The following is a 21,330-nucleotide window of genomic DNA, read 5'->3' as shown; positions in this document are numbered from 1 at the left end:
CAATGGCCACCTAGCCAAATGGTGGAGTCACAGGACCGCAAAGCTGAAAAATGTCAGCAGGGTAGGAAAACAAATCTTTGGGTAGCTTTAAGGCCCTCTATAGTTCCATTACTACCTTCACAAAACTTCAGCCTGTACTTCTGAATCAATCCATCCCTCAGTGTTGTTCCCTATCTTCCCATCTGTTTGCTTTTGTCATGGAATGCCTTGCTGCAACCATAAATCTATCCCCAATACGCATAACTATGCAAAAAATTACCAGGAAGTAAAAGTATTGATTCATACTGATGATACGTTACGTAGTATCCTACAGCCTGACTAATTGTTTGTCCTTTAGATAAATGTTCATCATTATCAGTATTGTAGGTCAACTAATACCTGTAAAATACCATTAAATAATTATTATAGCAACCTTTGATTTTTTTTATAGTGCCCTAAAATATTTTTTACTTCTAACTGCAGAATAAATTTCAGTTGGAAGTTTAATCCTCTCATTACAAAACGTAACTTGACTTTGAAAGAGTGGAAGAACTATAAAATTGCCTGTCTGGCTGAGAAGCGTGATTGCCTGTAATATGGCAGATGGTTCCTGTACAATCACTCGTGCACTTTGCAGTTTTTTGTGTTTTTGTTTTTTTTCAAAGTATATCTTCTACAGTTCACATAATAAAAATATCTGTAGAAGTGCTGTTATAAAGCAATGACAAATCTCTCCTGTAAGTTAGCCTTGAAAAGTTTTGCATGCTGTATTGAAAGTTTGCTCCCCATAGCTGCTCCCACCAGCCGGAGGTAGATGTCATTATTAATAATTATGCAAAATAATTATGGTGGAGGCAGGGCCAGTTCTAGACTTTAGGCCCGCTGCCTACTTGTACACTGTGGTAATAGCTGGAGGAAGTGCGCAGACTGGGGGGGACCCAGGTGAGGGAGGGGGGCCTGACCTCCCCTCCACACCACTGTGCCCGTTGCCCCCCTTCCTGCCTGCTACCCCCTTCAGCTCGGTATGCCCCCCCCCCCTCTGCCACCTGAGGAACCCGCCTCATGGGTAGCCCGGGGCTGGATGTAGGATGAGGTTTTCTGGTTTTGATTATATAACCTGTTACAATTCCATCTTTTGGGGTGACATTACTATACACAGCTCCTACTTCTATGGTAAGCTGCATTGTATATTGTGGTACTTTTTGAATGTTGTGAAGTTTATCTCTGTTGAACGCTGAAGGAAACTAGCAGTGTCTTTCACTAGTTGTTCCACTATGCATGTTATATGATATGTTAGCGTATTATTATTATTTATTGTATTTATAAAGCGCCAACATATTACGCAGCGCTACACAATAACACAATAAATAAATGGGTTAACATACAAGGAGCTCACAATAAAACAAGATCATGCAAATATCTTTGACAGTAGTTCAGTGTCTTTGGTCAAAATAGACTCTGTTCTAGTCCGCAAGAGCGGTGTCAGAAATTAATATTGCATAATCAAGCTGGAAACACTAAAGGTGGCCACACACCATACAATTTTTTAAATATCTGTTCAATTTAAGAATTGCAATCAATTTTTCTGACTGATTGTAAAATTTCAAAAATATGACCAATGTACCACACACCTATGTTCAATTTTTTCCCCAATTATGATAAAATTATTGGATACTCTGACAAAATAGCTAGGGTGTGTATATTCATAAATTGGCAATCTAACACACACCATACAATCTTTAGAGAGATTGAAGAAAAATATCTGGCATTCCAGATCGATAAAACTCAAAGAAAAAGGGAAATCCGATTGGATTTTTCAGTCGAATGAAAAAAAAGCTTTCAATATTTTCGGGAGATCCGATCGTTTTTATCGAATTACCGTAAAATCGGATCATTTTATTGTGTGTGGCCACCTTAAGGAGGAGGGCCCTGCTAGAGGCTTACAATATAAAAGGTGGGGGTAGAGACAATAGATGCATCTGTTGAGAGGGTCCCCAGCACAACATATTATGGTACTGATGCGAGGGTTTGGTGAGTATGAAAAACGGTATTCACACCAGCGGTTATGATGAGTCTGTTTAAAGAGAACCAGAGATGAAGCACCCTCATGTATTGTATTACATTTATCAGTGGGAACATGACAGTAAACACCTACCCTGCTTTTAGTTTTATTCTTCTCAGTCTAATCTATCTGTTATCAACTGTGATAAGAATCCACCGACTATTCAGTCGAGGTTTGACCTGGAATCATTATAGCTGAGTCACTCCTCTCTGTGGAGTCTTTTCAAGCCCAAGCCTTCCCCCTCCTGGCTCAAATTTCATGCTTTACATACTGAAAGCTGTGATGATATGGGAAGGGCTGCTGCTGCAGGAAAAATCTCTGTCTAACAGACAAGTGTGGCTGTGTGATCTGTGTGCTCTGTGTGTGCAGCCTGTCATTATTATCTACTGTATGCAGTTTCATTACTATGAGAGACACTTCCTACAGGCAGCCACAAAGCATACCAGAATAATAAAGTTGAAAGCAGACAGATGAAAGCCTACAGCAGCCCTGCTTGTCTATAGTCTCATATAGCCTAGACAGCACATCCAGAACACCTCATAACCTGGAAGCAGAAGGAATATGAGCCGGCGGCCATGTTGGATATTTCCTGGAGCAATAATGGATAAAAAGCACTCAAAAAGGCACACCAGAGTGGCAAAATTATCGGGTAGAGCATTTATTCTTTACAAGCTATCAACTGATATGTTTATTTTGTGTGAATCGTTCATCTCTGGTTCCCTTTAAGGTTCCTGGCTTATGTATTTTTCGTAGGATGGATAAATAGCCAATATGTAGATCTTCTGGCACTGCACACAGCTGAAGAACTCTGGGTTGTTTCATAATGTCCTGAAGCCTGTTCTGTAAATAGAATACAGTCAGATGGCTTTGTACAACATAAAGACACATTGATACATGATACTTCTCAATGTTTTTATACTTGTAAGACCACAATGTCAAGTTGGGGGCTGCTGGAAATGAAGATTGCAATATCTCATATTATTATTTTCTCACTTTCAAGAAAATGTTGTATTGAGAACTATAAACAATGCATCAAATTTTAACAGGCAGAGAATAGCAATAATGTAGCAAAGTACATTTTATACAAATGTGTCCATGATTAAGGTATGCAAGCTATGTTACTAAAAGAAGAAAAATATTGGTGTAAAACAAATACAGAGTCTTCCACTGTATACCATACCAGTACTAGACATTATAAACATCTTTTGGCTGAACCATAGTAGGATGGATGTCCATAGATAAGAGAAGGAGTCAGTTATGAGTGAGCAATGCATATAAACAGGATTGGAATTGCACAAGGGGTATAGTTGATGACTGTAATAAGCTGAGCTACATACTGACATACTGTTATATTGGATCTATGGGATAAAACCTGATGTTGCTCCCCCCCACCAGTTGTAACTCAAGAGGGCCTTAGGTAGGTTTACACTATAGGAGGAATGCAGCCATGGCATCCAGATATTGAAAAACGTTTGCACCACTTCTCTTGTTAAGTCATCACATATTATTCTTAATGCCACCTGTGTGAAAAACAGATATATTTGTTAGACATAGCAGTTTTTGCCCTTGCACCTGTAATAAATACAGTTTAAAGTGACCCTGTGTCCAAATCCTGTGGTGCAAGTCATACCTATGAAATCATAAAACATGTTGTAGTCTTTTTTTTTGTTCTGGAATTGCCCTTTTTCTTATGTGTAAAGGGTTCAATTCAAACCGGGGTCATAAATTGTGGCCATCCTTTTCTGCCTCACTAAGCTGCAGTCATTGGCCAGCTGTGGGTATGAGGAGGAGAAGGACATATACTTGTACATGTAAGCATAAGTATACCGTAGTTATGCTACAAGCTATGGATACAAGAGTGAGGAGTGATGCATTAAAATCTAGGTTTTGTATTTCTACATTTCTGCTTCCAGAATTTCTGAGGTTCTGCCATGAGCTAATCTTTTTCACCTTTCTGAAGTGGATTCTCAATTTTTATTTTGATAGAAAATCCAGTTGTGAGCCAGTAATACTGCCTTTCCCTTGTGGATTCCCTATAGGAATATATGGAGAATGTATTCAAGGGAAGGAAATGGGAGGTTTCACTCACAGAAAATAAGTACATATATTTACAATAACCTCCCCAATGAGTACATTGTTTATCCAGAACCTAAGAATCCAGGAGACAGGTCTCGGCTGGTTAAAGATTTATCATTCTATAAATCTTGTGTACAGTGTGGCCGTATAATATAGCCAATAGCCAACCGCTTAAACTTTTATCTAGGGTTTTATTCACACTGTGCAAGAACTTTTGAATCAGGAGGATACCATTTATTGGCTAACTTAAAAGAAAAAGAGTAAGCTTTTGGCTAATCAGCCTTCTTCAGACTCTGTTCCTGTAGATGTTAGAAAGCACAGATTATATACATGCAACGTCAAAAGGAGTTGCATAGTTTATTTTGCAAATATAAACAAATGTGATTAAGATGCCATAATTACATCAGAACAACCAAAGGAGGTCTGGAAAGGATGTTTGTTAATTCATGACAGATAGATAGTCCCTCCTAGCCCCCCAGCATGTACGGCTCTATGGAGAGGGCAGCATGAGCGGGTGAAAACATCATCCTGTTCCGCAATGTAGGACAAACACAATGTCCATACAACTCAGTGGGCAGATTCATGTCTGTTTCTCGTGACATAATTTTATTATCCTAGACAGCACATTTCTGGATAGTGCAGGAAATGCATGCAACATTTTGTAAATGATTGGGCTGTTATCATTATGTGTGCTGCAGCGGACTGAGTTAGGCTCTGTTCCCACTTGAGATGAGTATGGACATTTTTTGTCTGTTAGCCTGCACTGGATAAATTGTGATAAGTGGACCGCACTTCTGTGTAGTCCGTGATAATCCCAGAAGAGCAGATACGTTCCCCATATAGCATATAGTGGTAACGCATCTGCCCCGGGCTCCAGCTGGGCCACAGCAGACCATCGGAGTGGACACTACACTGGCCGTACGTGATCCAGCGCAAGTGGAAACCAAGCCTAACGTGCATATCACACCATGCTTGGTGTGTTTCGCTTCAGCAAATTCAATCAGGGAGGAAGCATTATACTGATGGTTATCACTGGGGCTTCTCCTGTGGGAAAAAACTTGGTAATAGGGACTCATAGCACGTTTCTGCCCTTCTGTCTTACCACTGGAGAAGCTGATGTATTGGGAATTAGGCCTCTTGCACACTACATGTGATTCTGATTTTGTATACAATCCGATTTTTAATTTCGATGAACTACTAAACGTCCGCCTCACGCCAACGGGCGTTCGCGGAGCGGCAGCCTCAGGATCGCCTAATGGTGATCGGCGTGCAGTTCTGGGGGTGTGTTTTGCTGGGGATCTTGCGTGCTGATTTGCGTGCATCCCCGCTTGAATGAAGGAGCTCCGCTCCGCCATCAGTCTACCAGCGGTGATCGCCGTCTATTTACAGTGTACAGTGCTGCGATCTCTGGCAGGCAGGCAAGTGATCCACTGTCATAGGCTGAAGCCTATGACAGCCAATCCCGCTGATTGGCTGGCAGGGGGAGGGAGGGGGCGAGGTTTAAAAATAAATAGTAAAAATTATTGATTAAAAAAAAAGGAAATAAATATTTATAAAAAAAACAAATAAACATCCTGAGAAAATCAAAGCACACCAACAGAAAGCTCTGTTGGTGGCAGAAAGGGGGGGGGGGGGGGGGGGGGGGGATCGCTTGTGTGCTGAGTTGCAGCTGCAGTGGTCTAATTTGCAAAAAATAGCCTGGTCACTGGGGGGGGGGGGGGGGGGGAGTGTAAGCCCAGGGTCCTCAGGTGGTTTAAAAAAGTACTGCATGCTGCTGCGTTTTTTTAATTGGAATTAAAAAACGGATCATATAAAAATATCGGAATCGCATGTAGTATGCGATGTAGTATGCCAGAGGCCTTAGGCCTCTGGCACGCTACATGCGATTCCGATTTTTTATATATCCGATTTTGGATTCTGATTAAAAATCTTAGCAGCATGCAGTACGTTTTTTAATCGGAATCCGAAATCAGATCAGATAAAAAAATCGGAATCACATGTAGTGTGCAAGAGGCCTCACAGGGATCTGGTATTTGAACCACCTGTATGTAAATATACATTTTACTTGTTTTAGTACATGACTGGATTAAATGGGATTATTGTTTGTAGTCTTGGAGTTGATCTTTAATGAGACTGTTTATCCCAGCTCACATGGATCATACTATAAAGGTACTGGGTAAGTTCTGACTGTGATATCCTTGTATGTTGTGGTGGCTGGGTTGTCTCTGAGTGTGTGCTGATCATTCCAGAAGCCACACAGTTACTCCATTGTGCACAGCACCTGCTTGTTGTGTCATGTGAAAGCTGAAAGTGCCGTTTGTTCTGAGCGGTGCGGTCAGCATACCTAAAGATGTAGGCCCTACTAAGCAACACATCTAAACTCATTCTGTTGTGGGGATTGCTGGATTCGTTTAATTTAAATGTGATGGCTTGTACAGTTACTGATGCAAGATTTTGATTGGAACTTTCTTATATCATTGAGGGAAAAGGTTCTGTACACCACTACTGCAAGAGTCATTTACTGCTGTATTCTGCACACGCATTTGCTTTCCTAACCAAAATTAATATTCATATACAGTATCTATTAAAAGAAATGTATGGCTTATTAAATGATTTTATGTACTACCAGTAAGTTCAGGACTAAAAGTATATGTAAATACGAATTATAACCAAATAATATTTCCGTTACCAGCCACTGGATTCCTGACCAGAGAGGCCAAAAAAGAGAGAAAAGTTCTAAATCTTATTTTATTAAGAAGATGAAAAATGATCTCCTAGAAGAAAACTTTGGAGAAAAAAGTGAGTTGATTAAAGAAAACCTGAACTGAAAATGAAAAGTCAAAATAAACATACACAAGTCATACTTAGAGTAGACTCCCGTGTAGTCTACTCCTCAATCTCTTTCTCCTCTCCTGTATCCTGTTTGTCCACTGTGATTGACGGAATTCTCCGTCCTCCATTTTGAAAATGGCCATTAACCCATAACGGATTTCTGGTCAGCACACTGTTAAACTGTAACATCGTCCACTTGAGCCATAGGGAAACATGGACATTACCGGGCACATCAGTTGTCCACTCAGCTATAACTGACAGTAACTGATATATAACTGACAGCAACTGATATATTTCAGTTCTGACAAAATGTTGTCAGATCTGGAAGGGATCATTGTCAGAAGCCAATGGTGAGCTTCTGAGAGGAACTGATGGCAAGGTAACTATTTAATGTTCATTTGAAGTTACCTCGTGTTTATTTTAAATAATTTTACTCAGTACAGGTTCTCTTTAAGGGCCTTACGGTGAGCTGCCGCTAGCAGGGAACTACTAGTGAAAAGCCATATTTGGCTCCTTTTAGTTCCAGCATATAGTGATGATAGTGAGAGAGCAGCATACAGTATACAGTCACTGGCAAATCATGGTTAGTGGTATTTTATCCATTGTGAGTGATAAGCTGTAATGTTGTTAGCATCCCCATACATTGCAAGTGAAGGGAATTATGAGTGATGTGATGACTGAGTGCCTAAGAACCCTAACGTTACATACACACTTTTCATTTTTCATGGCCAAAACTTTCAACCTTAATTATTTCAGCTGAACCTCTACAGGTGTTCAGGTGTCTGACAGTGTCCTTGGCATGCCCTATAGTGATCTGACAAAGGTCATCACTTTTACCCAAAATTGATGAAACTTCAAAGGATGATGATGATGATGCCACCAGCTTGTGTCCCCACTCCATAGAGCAATATGTGCTGTGGCCCTAGGAGCCAGACTATTTTGGGTGACAGTATTGTACAGTTTATACTTAGCTTAATGTATAGATTACTGCGTTCCTTCAGGGATCTAAGACTTTACTATCTCTATATTGTTTTGTCTTAATAAAAGGATGACAGTGTTCTTTGTTTTCTCCGAAAAGACTTTCGGTCAATTTTACTGCAACACATAAAAGATGGAACACATAAATACAAGCAGAGAGCAATGTGATATACAGTTGCTTTGCCTCCCAACAATAGGTTCACATGTTGCCTACTGAGGAGTAATTTTCTATCTATTGTTTGAAAATGAAAATGACTTGTCAGTGGGGTTCCTGATCAGTATTGCAGCAGGTAGAGATAGGTTGCAGTGCCCCCTAGCAAGCTTCAAGAAGAAGCAAAGAAGAGATTGTGAACATTTGCTGAAGATTTAGACGTATGCAGGAAAAGAAAAAGATGACTGAAGAAGATTGAAGTATACACAAGAATAACAGATTTGAGGGTGAAAGGATACAGATATAAATACAAATAAAAAAAGAAGAAAATGTTTTCTACCTTTTATAATTTCCTTTTTTTTTAATTGTTCCTGTATTTTTTTTTACCGAAATGTTGCTTTTTTAACCTGAGCCCTGTCCCCATTTATCTGCAAGGAGGAGGATGTCTGTTGATTACCTTATTCTTAAAGGAGGCTCCCAGGTTCTACCCTGAGTCTTCTTCTGATCAGCAGAGGTGAAGGAGAACCCCTTGCTATTCACTTTGGTGGAGGATCCTCTGCAAAAGGAGGAGCCTTTCTCTCTTTTGTAGCGTAGAGTCCAGTGTTATGGACCATGTGGATTAGTATTGCTCAACGGGCAGAGCCCCTTGCTGCATAAATAATACCTGCCTTCATAGGTGAAGAGGTTAATAAGGCTGGGGATGGGGGGATTTTCATTTTTTGAGTTACTGCATTATCCCCCAGTTTTGGAGAGTCTCCTTTACAGATAATGTATTTGGATATAGCATTGCTAGACCCCTAAGCCCCAAGGCAAGATTAACTACCAAGTTATGCATCACAATTCTCCAAGAGCCTCTTGGCTAACAACAAGATCCTAATTATCCTGTTCTTGAAACACTTAGAATAGTGAAATCCAGCTCAAAACTGCAGTAATTCCCGTAAGGAACAATTGTATGGAAAGGTGGCAGTACCAGATTTACCACCTGAAGATGCTTACTGCTAGAGATCTTTACCTACAGAAAACATTTGTATTTCCGAATCTGTGCTCTTGCTTCATTTACCTTTCATTGTGATTGGTCACAGCAGATAGAGAAAAATGCTATATTTTTCACTGGTAAAGTAAATAAACATTTTGCTTTGGTCATACATTAAACAACAAACTGTTGGCAATTGTATTAGCAATTGTAATGGTACAATCTGTATAACTGTATTATCAATTGTTCAGAGTTCAAAAACAGCTCGTACAAATGGTCTGTAATTAAAATGTAGAAGGTGTTTATCAGTTTGTGGTTCTATTTCTTTTTAACGTTAGATTATCAGTCCACTTCATGTTAGAGGTTTGGGTACAGAGCAAAAGTTTTCATAATTGTTCTCAGTATTATGATTTTTTTTTTAATACCTAGTAAAGTTTATTTTATTTATAAGGGTAATGAAAGGAATGGTTGCATGAAGCAATGGACCACTGGGCTGATGGCATAATGTGCATTGCATGCCTCTGGGATTTCAGGGATAAACTCTGTGTTTTAACTATTGATTTTAATAAAACATTAAATCATTGACTCTTCTCCAGTAATTATGTGCTGCCCAGCAATCCCACTACATATGGCGGTAAGAGCCTGGCCCGATATGGCGGTAAGAGCCTGGCCCTGATCTTGTAAACAATGAGATATAAAGGTAGATTGTGCTTTATTTAGTCACTGTCACACCAGATGCCATTATGTCATTACCTTGTAGATGGTTTGTCTAATAGAAGCACTTCTGGAGACTTTCATTATATATCTAAATATTTTCATCCGGGTATCCTGGGACATAGGAATTGCCAGTCAATTAGCCCATGAATCCATAAAATTCGATTTTTTCCAGTTTCTCTATAAAGCATATGTAAATAGCAGTCTTATTTCTCCTCGCTCATTTCCTCACAGTCCCACAACCCAAAACAATTGTTCAACACCTTTAACTCCCTACTTCGTCCCCCACCTCCTCCCCCTACCACATGTCTGTCAGCCGACAACTTTGCATCATACTTTACAAGCAAGATTGATGCAATACGTAATAGCTTCAACACACAACCATTTTTACCAGCACAGCCGCCACCTATAAATTCCTTCTGTCCGCCTGCATCCTTGCCCACCACTAACTGCCTTCCCCCCGCTCCACAAGACCACTCTCCCACTCTAACATCTTTCACCACACTAACTGAACAGTGTCTTTCCTCACTAATCTCCAAAGCGCATCTCACTACCTGTGCCCTGGACCCCATTCCCTCTCATCTAATCCCCCAGCTTTCCTCCTCCTTTAATCCCGCTCTAACAACTCTATTCAACCTGTCTATCTCCACTGGCACTTTTCCTTCCTTATTCAAACAAGCTATCATCACACCACTAATCAAAAAACCCTCTCTTGATCCAACTTCTCTATCCAACTACCGTCCTGTCTCGCTCCTCCCCTTTGCTTCTAAACTACTGGAACGTCACATCCATTCAGAATTGTCTGCCTTTCTCTCTACCAACTCCTTACTTGACCCCTTTCAATCTGGATTCCGCACACACCATTCCACTGAAACTGTCCTCACGAAAGTTGCTAATGACCTACTGGTAGCTAAATCCAAAGGCCAGTTCTCCATTCTAATACTCCTTGACCTTTCCTCTGCCTTTGACACTGTTGATCATGCTCTGCTTCTGCAGACACTGTCATCTTTAGGAATCAAGGGACAAGCACATTCCTGGATCTCCTCTTATCTCTCTGGACGCTCTTACACTGTCTCCTTCTCTAACACCAAGTCCTCTCCACACCCACTGTCTGTTGGTGTACCTCAAGGCTCTGTTCTTGGGCCACTTCTTTTCTCAATCTACACCCGTGGCCTGGGACAACTAATTAACTCTTTTGGCTTCCAGTATCACCTCTATGCGGATGACACCCAAATCTATCTCTCAGCTCCTGATCTGTCCTCACTACTATCCAGAGTCCCCGACTGTCTACGTGCCGTTTCTGCATTCATGTCCTCCCGCTTCCTCAAACTCAACATGACTAAAACAGAAATTGTGATTTTTCCACCATTGCTATCTACACCCCCACCAATTGCAACCATAACGGTAGACAACACCCCAATAACCTCAACCACTAAGGCCCGCTGCTTGGGGGTTATACTGGACTCAGAGCTCTCCTTTAAACCTCATATTGCCTCATTAACCACCACCTGCTATTTCCAGCTCAAAAATATATTCCGTATCCGTCCCTTCCTCACACAAGAGGCCACCAAAATGCTTGTTCATGCCTTAATCATCTCCCGCCTAGACTACTGCAACACCCTGCTCTGTGGCCTACCAAAAAACAGGCTAGCTCCTCTCCAATCCCTTCTAAATTCAGCGGCCCGCCTCATTTACCTTTCCACACGCTCTTCCGATGCAGCCCCACTGTGCCACTCTCTCCACTGGTTACCCATTACCCAGAGGATCCAGTTCAAACTCTTGACTCTAACATACAAAGCCCTCCACGAGCTGTCTCCTCCATACATCTCCTCACTAATCTCAAGATATTGTCCCTCCCGCAACCTTCGCTCCTCCCAAGAAATTCTCCTGGCCTCTAAGTTGATCACCTCCTCTCATGCTCGCATCCAGGACTTTACACGAGCATCAGCCCTTATCTGGAACTCTCTTCCACAGCCTGTACGTCATGCTCCAAACCTGGACATCTTCAAACGCACTCTTAAAACACACCTTTTCAGACAAGCTTATAACATTCCATAGCCCTTATTTACTTGTCTGTCACAATGTAATGAGAGGCAAAGAATCACTGCCTCATCCATCCTCCACCCCCTTACCTATTGTGTCCCCCACTACCCATTAGATTGTAAGCTCGCAAGGGCAGGGTCATCCTCCTAATGTTTACTGTTCTTGTAACAATATTTGTGATGCTTGGAACTCTGCTGTACATTTGTTAGTTGTATCTATGTTCCCCTTGTCGTCTTATTGTGCTTTGTAAAGCGCTGCGGAATATGTTGGCGCTATATAAATAAAAAATAATAATAATAATAATAATAATAATAAATATAGTGACAAAATGACAGAATAACCCTTTTGTGTGTTTTACATAAGGTTTTATAGCAGGTCCCTGGATAAGAAATGCTTTGTAACGCATGCTTCAAATAAATCTAACATTGTCTACATCTTCAAGTGATACGCATGCTAAGCACAGCTTGTTTCCATTGTAAAGGCCTATAATGATGCCCAATGATTGTCATGCCAAAGGTCTGTTCTGGGTGACAATTTCAGAAGTGGATACACAGCACAGCTACAACCTGTTCTGTTCTATGGAGATTATGAGTGGAAATGACAAACAGTAACCACCATTTTTGCTCAGGACACCAGATCGATAAACAATGTTGTAAGACACCTTTACTAACAAAATCAGGTCAATTCACTAAGGCCCCGTTCACACTGCACGCGTTTCCAGCCGCGTTTTGGAAACACGTGCGGGAGGCCGACACGCACGACATTAGACCGTGCATAGACTGCACTGTCTGATGTTTACACTGCATGCGTTCCAGACCTGTGCGGTCCGGGAACGCATGCTGCACGCATTTTTTGCACTTTTCAGTGATGGGATCAGCCACGCAACACACACAAACGCGGATGGCGTGCGTTCGCATGCGTTGCGTTCCGCACGCATGGCCATCCGCGTTTGTAATATGAACGAGGCCTAAGGGCTGTTCGGGATACAAAAATTAAGTCGGTATAAAGGTGGCCACTAACGATCCAATTTCTAGCGAAAAATCGTTTGAGTGATCCGATATTCTGATTAGAAGAAAAATTATTCACTACATCATCTACCACAACCAACAAGAAAATCCAAATTTTGGTTTGACAAAAAATCCAATCGGACGACTATTTTTATAATCGTTCGTAATCGATTGTGCCCATCAATGGAGATTATTTACAACCAATCCGATCAGAATTTCTGATTTTTCGCTAGAAATTGGACCGTTAGTGACCACCTTAGGATACCACATTCGGTATTTTATCCTTTTTTTTTCAAATTCACTAAGATTTTCTCACATGCGGTAAAAGATCAGTAATTTGCCGAAAAATGTTGCTTTAATTCACCTCTCCCTGCTGCTATGTCTCACCAGCTTTAGATATGTCAGGCAGCCAGAGGATTCTTCTGTCTGCTTGTGCTGTTCTTGTGTCTGTTTTGTGAAGTAAAATGCATTCTGTATCCCTTTATATGTGCATGCAGCCACTAGAGGTTTTTTTTCTCTGTGTATAAGTATAGAGATCTGCACATCTAAAGGGATACAGAAAAGCCTTTTCCAATGTCTCCTCCTTCTGCACTTGTTTTTTTTTGTTTTGTTTTTTGTGTGTGATGTCCTGCCAGCTGGGGCATCAGATCCAGTGGGTGAGAAGCAGAGACCAGGAAACTCTTCCTATTGGCTGTCTGCCTTGTCTATCTGTGTTATCGCATGGTGATTGTTAGTTAGCGGCAAGTCCAGATAGGTCCTAAAATACAAAAGTTTTCTTCCTTACTGAATGCACTGATCTTTGTGAATCAAGTCAGTAATTTACCTCACTTGTCGGTAATTTTACTTTTCAGTGTGGTCATAGCTTTAGTGAATTGGTGTTAGTGAAGATGTTCGGTAAAGTCTCCTGTTTTCTGCATTATTGAATGCAGTAATGCTTAATGAATTGATGGCAATGTCTAACCATAGGGATCAAAAACGATAATCTCAGGCAATATTAAAATGGCATCTGTACAGAGGATTACTTTGTTCCCATGGCTGAATTTTTTTGCCTGTTCCTCTGCAATGTTAAAAACATGTCACCAATTATTATTATTATCATCTGATTTATATAAAATTAATCACATACTGCTATTATTTATTATTATGTTATATTAAGGACTGTTTTATACATAATGAGAGGCATCAAAGCATTCCAGATCTCTGTTTATGTTTTTACCCTTGTCACACTTGAACGTTGCTCACATTTAAAGATATGCCATCGCTTGTACTAAAAATCCTCAGTGCTTATTTAGTTTTTATGAGCTGCAGCTGTGAGTGTGATTCTTGCATGCACACTCCTCTTCACAATACTGTCCTGCTTAGGAATGCATGTCACACATGATCCTGAGCCCTGCTACTGTACAGCAAGTGGCATCATTAGAAATGGTCCCCATAGGAAAAGTTTGGTGAGGCCCTCTGACCTAGGCACACTGGAGCAATGACAGCTTTCCCTACTTCATGCATATCAGTGAACATGCCAGCATACACTATTATACAAAGTAATCTGACACTTTTTCTGATTCAGCTCTCTGAGATAAAAGTGCCCATACATTACTCTATTTTGCCAGTAGATTTGAATCTGCCAGAGACCCTTGCCGCAATTTAGCTGCCTGATTTTAATTTCAACCAATTTCCAGCTGAAATCAATCAAAACTATTGATTGGTCCAGGCACATATCTGCTAAACCGGCACAGGGTACAGGAGTCCCGGCATGGATGGAGAGAAGACATAGGAGGAGGTGCGTTGGCAGAAAAGTGAGCTTATGCAATGCTGCCAACTCTGCATGGCCCATGGGGAGTACATTACATGGGGGAGACCTGGGTGGCTCAGCAGGCGCTGGCAGCGCCACAGATTTCCAGTAGAGTTCATGCTGAAATCCGTTGGAAATCAGTGAGCAGTGTGTGGCAGTAATAGATCTCTCCCTGATCAGAGGGATCTGTCTGATGGTCGAATCTGGTGGCCATTGAGAAATGTATGGTGACCTTAAAGAGGAACTCCAGTAAAAATAATGTAATAAAAAAGTGCTTTATTTTTACAATAATGATGTATAAATGATTTAGTCAGTCTTTGCCCATTGTAAAATATTTTACATCCCTGATTTACATTCTGACATTTATTACATGGTGACATTTTACTGTTGGCAGGTGATGTAGCTGCTGCATGCTTTTTTGGCAGTTGGAAACAGCTGTAAACAGCTATTTCCCACAATGCAGCAAGGTTCACAGACAGGAAACTGCCAGGAGTAGGTACTCAAGAGTTTGTTGTGGGAGGGGTTTCACCACAATATCAGTCATACAGCGCCCCCTGATGGTCAGAAAAGGAATAGATTTCTCATGTAAAAGGGGGTATCAGCTACTGATTGGGATAAAGTTAAATTCTTGGTCGGAGTTTCTCTCTGTTTACATTAGTGGGAGAGGGACGGTGCATCACAGATACAAATTAAAAAGTATGTCTATAATAATCCTAATTCAGAGGAGAAAATAAAAAAGAAAGAAATCCAGAGGTACACTTTAGGCTTACCAGCAAAAGCTATTCTGTGAGAATGGTCCAGATGGAACTGCCTTCACTTTGCATTTGCATCATTGAGCTTTGTTCACTTCCTACCTAATAAGTCCCACCCCTTGACAGAGTGCTATTGTAACCATGACCAGGGCAGGGCCCATACAAGGCGACCTTACCATCTAACATTGAATAAATAAAGCTGTGACACCCCATTGGAGTTTAAAGGCCACAGCTTTATTACAGAATTCAGATAATACCACAATAACTCGTCAACATTACGAAATAACGTGCAGCCACGCTCTGCCAGCGCCCATGACAATGCCTTTGATCTGCATGAATGTCACCGTACCAGCCACCAGCCTTCATTCCACCATTATGCCACTGACTTCGCCAGCGACAACCATAATGCCATTAAACTAATTAATGACAACCATAATGCCATCAACTTTGCTGATGACAACCAACAACCTTAATGCCATTAACTCCGTTAATGACAACCAACCATTGTACAATTAAGTTCCTTAATGGCACCCATATACCATAATTTGCATTATACACTCATAGCATAATGTATTACTCCATTAAATAAGCTCGGTGGGTACTTCTCCTTCCGATGTCCTACAGGCCGGCATTGTCACGGACCTGCCTCCGGCTGTGACGAATCTGTTAGGATTCAACAAGAAACAGCAAAGTTAGGTTGTGTTCCCAACACCCAAGTTGCCACTTGAGAATTTCTGACAAGTGACGCACTGAGTTTGCTGTATCCTTGATGAATAAAAAAGGAGCCCCCCCCCCCCCCCCCCCCCCCCCCGATCCATTTAGGTTATAGTGCCTGGGTCTAACCAAGACACTCCACCTTTGTTTCACACCTGAGAACCCATTCATGCCTGGTCAGTCTGTCTTAGGGCCCGCCCAGTCATGCCGCTTTTTGCCCAGCTGTGCTTCTGCTCTCAGGTTACTGATAACCCATGTCATTTAGTTTATCTCAGTGGTTTCAATGCTGTGGCTGATCATTCTATCCAAGTCCAGAAATCGGCACAAGTGTGGATTCTCAACACATTTATATTCTCCTTGATATACTGTTTAGTCAGTATATAACCAATGTGATGCTTGAGTACATTCAAAATTAAGAAAGGCACTATCCCTGCCAGTATGATAAAGTTAAGGAGACCATACAGAAAATGATTGTGTTTCTTCTCAAATTTCCTTCATAATAGAGGCAGGAGAGAGAAAAAAGCAAAACATATGCTTTTCAACATAAAAGGGAAATAGAGCTAGGTAATTCAAGCATCTAAATCCTACATCTTAAATGAATTATAGTCTCTAATGGTGTGTGCTGCATAAAAGGGGTTTCCCTGGGGTGGGATATTATTGCAGGAGATCATGGGATCCCTAAGGGATCCCCATGCCATTACAGCCAGATCCTCTTCCCTTGTTAATGGATGGCTCATTCAAGGATGCATTATACAATTACATTGTGTCACTCACAGGAAGCTGAGGAACACGCATTTAATAAATAATACCAGAGCTTTGATGCAAAGAGGCAACCCTTGATGTTTGTAACTGAGCTCTGACAAGGAATTGAAGAGCCTAAAACACACGCACAGATTAGTCTGGAATTTGAGCAAATGTTTAAAAGAGAAACATTTGGCTGGTCTACCTTCTATAAAGGCGCATGAAATGCTGATGTTTTTGTTGTCCAGCGTATACAGTATCACTGTTGTGAAAGATTCTCCTCCCCTTGCTACTGTCATATTTATTTCTTTAAAAACTAGTACTGTACTATGCATATGTCTACTGTACTTAAAACTGTAACATGTCCCACTGACTGAGCATGAGAACTAATTCCTTAATAGCCAATTAGAAATGCAAGAATGTTCTGAAATCTAATGACCTACAATCAGTGTTCTGAACTGTTACTTCATGTTATTGTAGCAACACTCATCACAACTGTGTTCTCCCAAAGTAAGGGTAGGGCTAAGTGCACATCTGGCAGTAGGAAAATATTGTGGTCATTGGCCATAAATTATTCATCCCTATTGCTGTAATGGTTTAACATGTCAGAAGGATATGCAAGACTGCTATAAAGGGGGGGGGGGGGGTGATTTATGAGAAATGAAGTAAATGGGAAAAAATGCTGTTGTTTAGAGCAACAATGCAACCTCATTTTTTAAGCTTCTAGTCTAAGATGGGTAGTTAAAAAGATCAAGTAGGGAAACATCTCCACGTTTCTTGTACATCAGCATTAGGTACCAGGTATTCCTAAAAAGCTACTATTCTGAAATTAGACCTGCAGAACTTAGTTAAAACAGGGTGAGGTGAAGGAAAGTTTAGTTTGCAGTTCTGCCCACTTCCTACTGACATGTCGGTCCACTGATGGGAGATCACACCAGAGAATAATCTGTAAAGAAGTACAGGATAATTGGCCATAGATAGACAGATGTCTCTGTTACTCAAATGGTATTCTTGTTCATACAGATATTTAATCTTGCACCAATTGGTGAGTGCAACACGCACTGCAAAATACTTGTTCCCACACACTGTGAAATACACTACAATACAGCACACAAACTGAAATACTTATTCCCAAACTCTGTGAAATACACCACAATACAACGCACACACCGTGAAATACACTACAGTACAGCACACACAAAGTGAAATATACCCCAATAAAGCACACACACACACACACACACACACACACACACACACACACACACACACACACACATTAGGAAATACACCACAATACAGCACACACACCATGAAATATAGTACAATACAGCACACACGAAATACACCCCAATACAGCACACACAAAGTGAAATACACCAGAATACAGCACATACACCATGAAATATACCACAATACAGCACACACATGAAATACAGAATACAGCACAAACACTGTGAAATATACCACAATACAGCAACTCACACAGTAAAATTTAGCACAATACTGCACACACGATAAAATACACAACAATACAGCGCACACACATCATGAAATATACCACGATACAGAACACACACCGTGAAATACATCCCATTGCAGCACACACATGAAATACACCACAATACAGCACACACACAGTGAAATACACCACATTACAGCACACGTCACAACTTTCTTGATTTAGTCTCCTCACCACTGCTGCCAGCCAGCTTGCAATCTTTCCAGGCTTTTAAAAACTGCCTGAGTAAATAGGCCTACGGTGCTCTTCACAGGGCTTGCTGTGTGGTGAAAGAGAATTTCTCTGAATGAACAGGGCCCAATCCTTATTTTGAATGGAGCCGCGATGCTTTGTGCTATACTGCGGTCAGCAGCAGGCACGACTTAATGTGTAAATAGGCCCTAAATATTGTGACTGCATCCAGTCTGAAACCTTCATTATTTGCTGCATTATTGCACTAATCTTTCCACAGCCTGATCTGCCATTGTAGTTCATTTGCTGTGTGTACATGTATGCGTATTTCATGACACTGCAAACCAGCTCTAGTTCTTTGTCTGATCCCATTGTATTATTAGCCCTTTGTATGTGAGCATCAATTGAGTATACATGCCGAGGATGCATGCTTATGTGTGTGAAAGTGAAAAAGAACTGTGTGCCATCTCCTTCAGGAAATGATTTGCTTGCTGCTCTCCACATTCCCTGCAGGGGGAGAACCAGATAGACATACAGCGAGGCAGACACACTGGCAGTAAGAGACACACACACTTACACACACACTCACAGACGCACGCACAGGCCAGCAAGCAAACATACACAGCTCAGACAATATACACGAGATAGCTCAGCTCTGACACGCACATCACTGCTCCCAGCACACAGAACACTGATACGCTGCTGTACTGAACGTACACAGGCCTGTAACGCACAGCAATGTCAAGCTAATTTGCAAAGATGTCACATACTGACAGCTCTGACATACGGAGCTCTGTTGCCTTCAGCCAGAGATTGCTGTGACATCTACACACATACAGTTGTGTCTGTTACATACCCCATTCTGTCACATACATATTCAGCTGATCAGCGTAGTGTGACCATCTTCGCTCAGCAGGGACAGATCAGCCAAACGCCTGTGCTGGTGAGTGCTGGAATTGTTTTAGCTTGATGTGGATTTGTGGGGCTGACGTGCAAGAACAGGATGTGTTACACAGAAGAAGCACTTGCTAGCTCTGTGACAGCAGAAAGGTAGATGAACGATTGCTTCTCGGGTTGCTGGTATGGGAGGGTTCATTATTTTCACCATCTTTTTCTGGCAGGTTTGGCGTAGAAAGCAGTGATTTACTACCTGTATTGTATACTTGTTCTTTTACCGATCTCTGTTACCAATACCTTAGAGAAGTGATTGTATCCAAGTTGCAGCAGTACTAGTGATAACCAATATGCTCTGTAGGTCTCTTGCAGGGTTAACGAAAAGTTATTTTGCAGAAGGAATGTGTATAGCTGATCTGTCTGTAATTACAGGGTTAACTGAGATGTGCGCTCCAAGTCTGGACTGGGTAGAATTTAATAGTGGATGCTCTTTGGGTCTGTGACTGGGTGGCGTGCCTCCTCCCCCCATATTGTCCTGTAAATAGCACATACTTTCCCTGCTCCCAGACTGACCCCCCCAGACATACCGAGCATTCCTGTAACTCTTCCCAGGCCTAGGAGGCAGAGAAGCTGGACCTATATGCACATATGTGTATGCATGTACCCCATGCTGTCATGTTCCTATACAGACTCAGTCTGGCTACTGTCACAGGCACATGATGTGATCTGTCAGATTACTGTACACGCAGAGAACATAAACCCATAGCATAACTTGTCGCCACACTAAACATATTAAACTATTCCCCTGCACCAGATACTGATGGATTTGAACTTCAGAAGAATACAGTACATTATAGCTGATGAGTTTTTGTGGTGTTTTAAAAGAAACCTGCATTTAGCGTTCAGCTGAACTTGGGGCAGTTTTTTGTAAAACAAAAATCTGTGGTATTGAAGTAGCAGAGCCATGATGTACAAAAGTCCAGCACCTCTCACACCCATGTGTGATTCAGACACAGGATGTTGAGATGGTGCTTGTGGAGGAGGGAGATCAGTGCCAGGGTGCAGACCTTTAATGTCTTCCTTCCTTATGGAGCGGAAATAAGCATTTCAGAACTGCTGATACTGCAATACTGGAAACACAGATGAAGCTTTTAGGCATGTCCTAAAGATGGTGCTGAAAGGTTTGTGGGCTGCTACATGCTTTTGCATGAATGGAGTCGTAAATAGAATGTCCTGGGAGAAGGGTCCTGGGGATGTTAGTGGAATGCCAAGTTGGGAATAGTAAGTGGTGGTTTTAAGGTCATGGCATAAATAGTGGAAATAGTTAGGCCCAAAATGGTAAATTGATACTGTAGAAAAGGTTAAACATTTTGGAGAGGCTAAAAAAATCCACAGAACTTAGTCCATTAAATTACTGGCAGAATGTGGTCAGTCAGACAGGCAAATATTCATAGGCCACTTAGACTTGTTGAAATTAAACAGTGGAAGTTTCCGAGCCTGAAGATATGCGGGGATGTTTAGGAAAAAAGAGAACAGGGTCACAGCAGTGAATTAAGAGCTACAGGCAGCTGTGTGTTTACAAAGGGACTGGCACTTGCATCTCATTCTACATACTTGTTCTCAATTTACTTGACAGCTAGTGAGGGGGAGTCTGGCACCTCCATAGTCTTCTATATATACATTTTGTATGGAGCAGGTTGGCACAGCCTTCTCTAAGGGGGAGTTTGAGACAGGCAATAAACATCTTAAGTCATGGCACATAGGCTGTAGGGCACAAAATAAGACTACCTAATAGCAACATATGATTTATTTTACTGCATTCACTGACTTAAACCGATAAAAGACCAGCAAAATCTTATTACTTTGACTTTGCTCAACATCAGTACTGTTTTTTATTACATATTAATTAAGCATTTCTTATTTCCTTGTATT

At 41.3% G+C, this 21,330-nt stretch overlaps 1 protein-coding gene and 1 long non-coding RNA gene across 3 annotated transcripts in view; one reads left to right on the top strand and one right to left on the bottom strand.

The window, feature by feature from the left end:
- Window positions 1–2,683: 2,683 nt before the first annotated feature.
- LOC137563363 (uncharacterized) lies at window positions 2,684–19,576 on the bottom strand. Its single transcript, XR_011030332.1, has 2 exons — window positions 19,361–19,576; window positions 2,684–2,881 (listed from the first exon to the last, which is right to left on the bottom strand). It is a non-coding gene; the product is annotated as an uncharacterized lncRNA (long non-coding RNA).
- PEAK1 (pseudopodium enriched atypical kinase 1) overlaps window positions 19,053–21,330 on the top strand; it is a 44,453-nt gene continuing 42,175 nt past the window's right edge. The window contains exon 1 of one of the 2 annotated variants that reach the window (XM_068275728.1): window positions 19,053–19,447. The gene's annotated coding sequence lies outside the window, so the exon portion shown is untranslated. Of the gene's footprint in view, window positions 19,555–21,330 lie in introns of both variants that reach the window. The other variant, XM_068275729.1, reaches the window with a different exon arrangement.

This window comes from Hyperolius riggenbachi, chromosome 3, assembly GCF_040937935.1.
Source record: "Hyperolius riggenbachi isolate aHypRig1 chromosome 3, aHypRig1.pri, whole genome shotgun sequence".
Classification (NCBI taxonomy): domain Eukaryota; kingdom Metazoa; phylum Chordata; class Amphibia; order Anura; family Hyperoliidae; genus Hyperolius; species Hyperolius riggenbachi.
The sequence above is the reverse complement of the archived record's forward strand: the minus strand, read 5'-3'. Positions and strand labels throughout refer to the sequence as shown.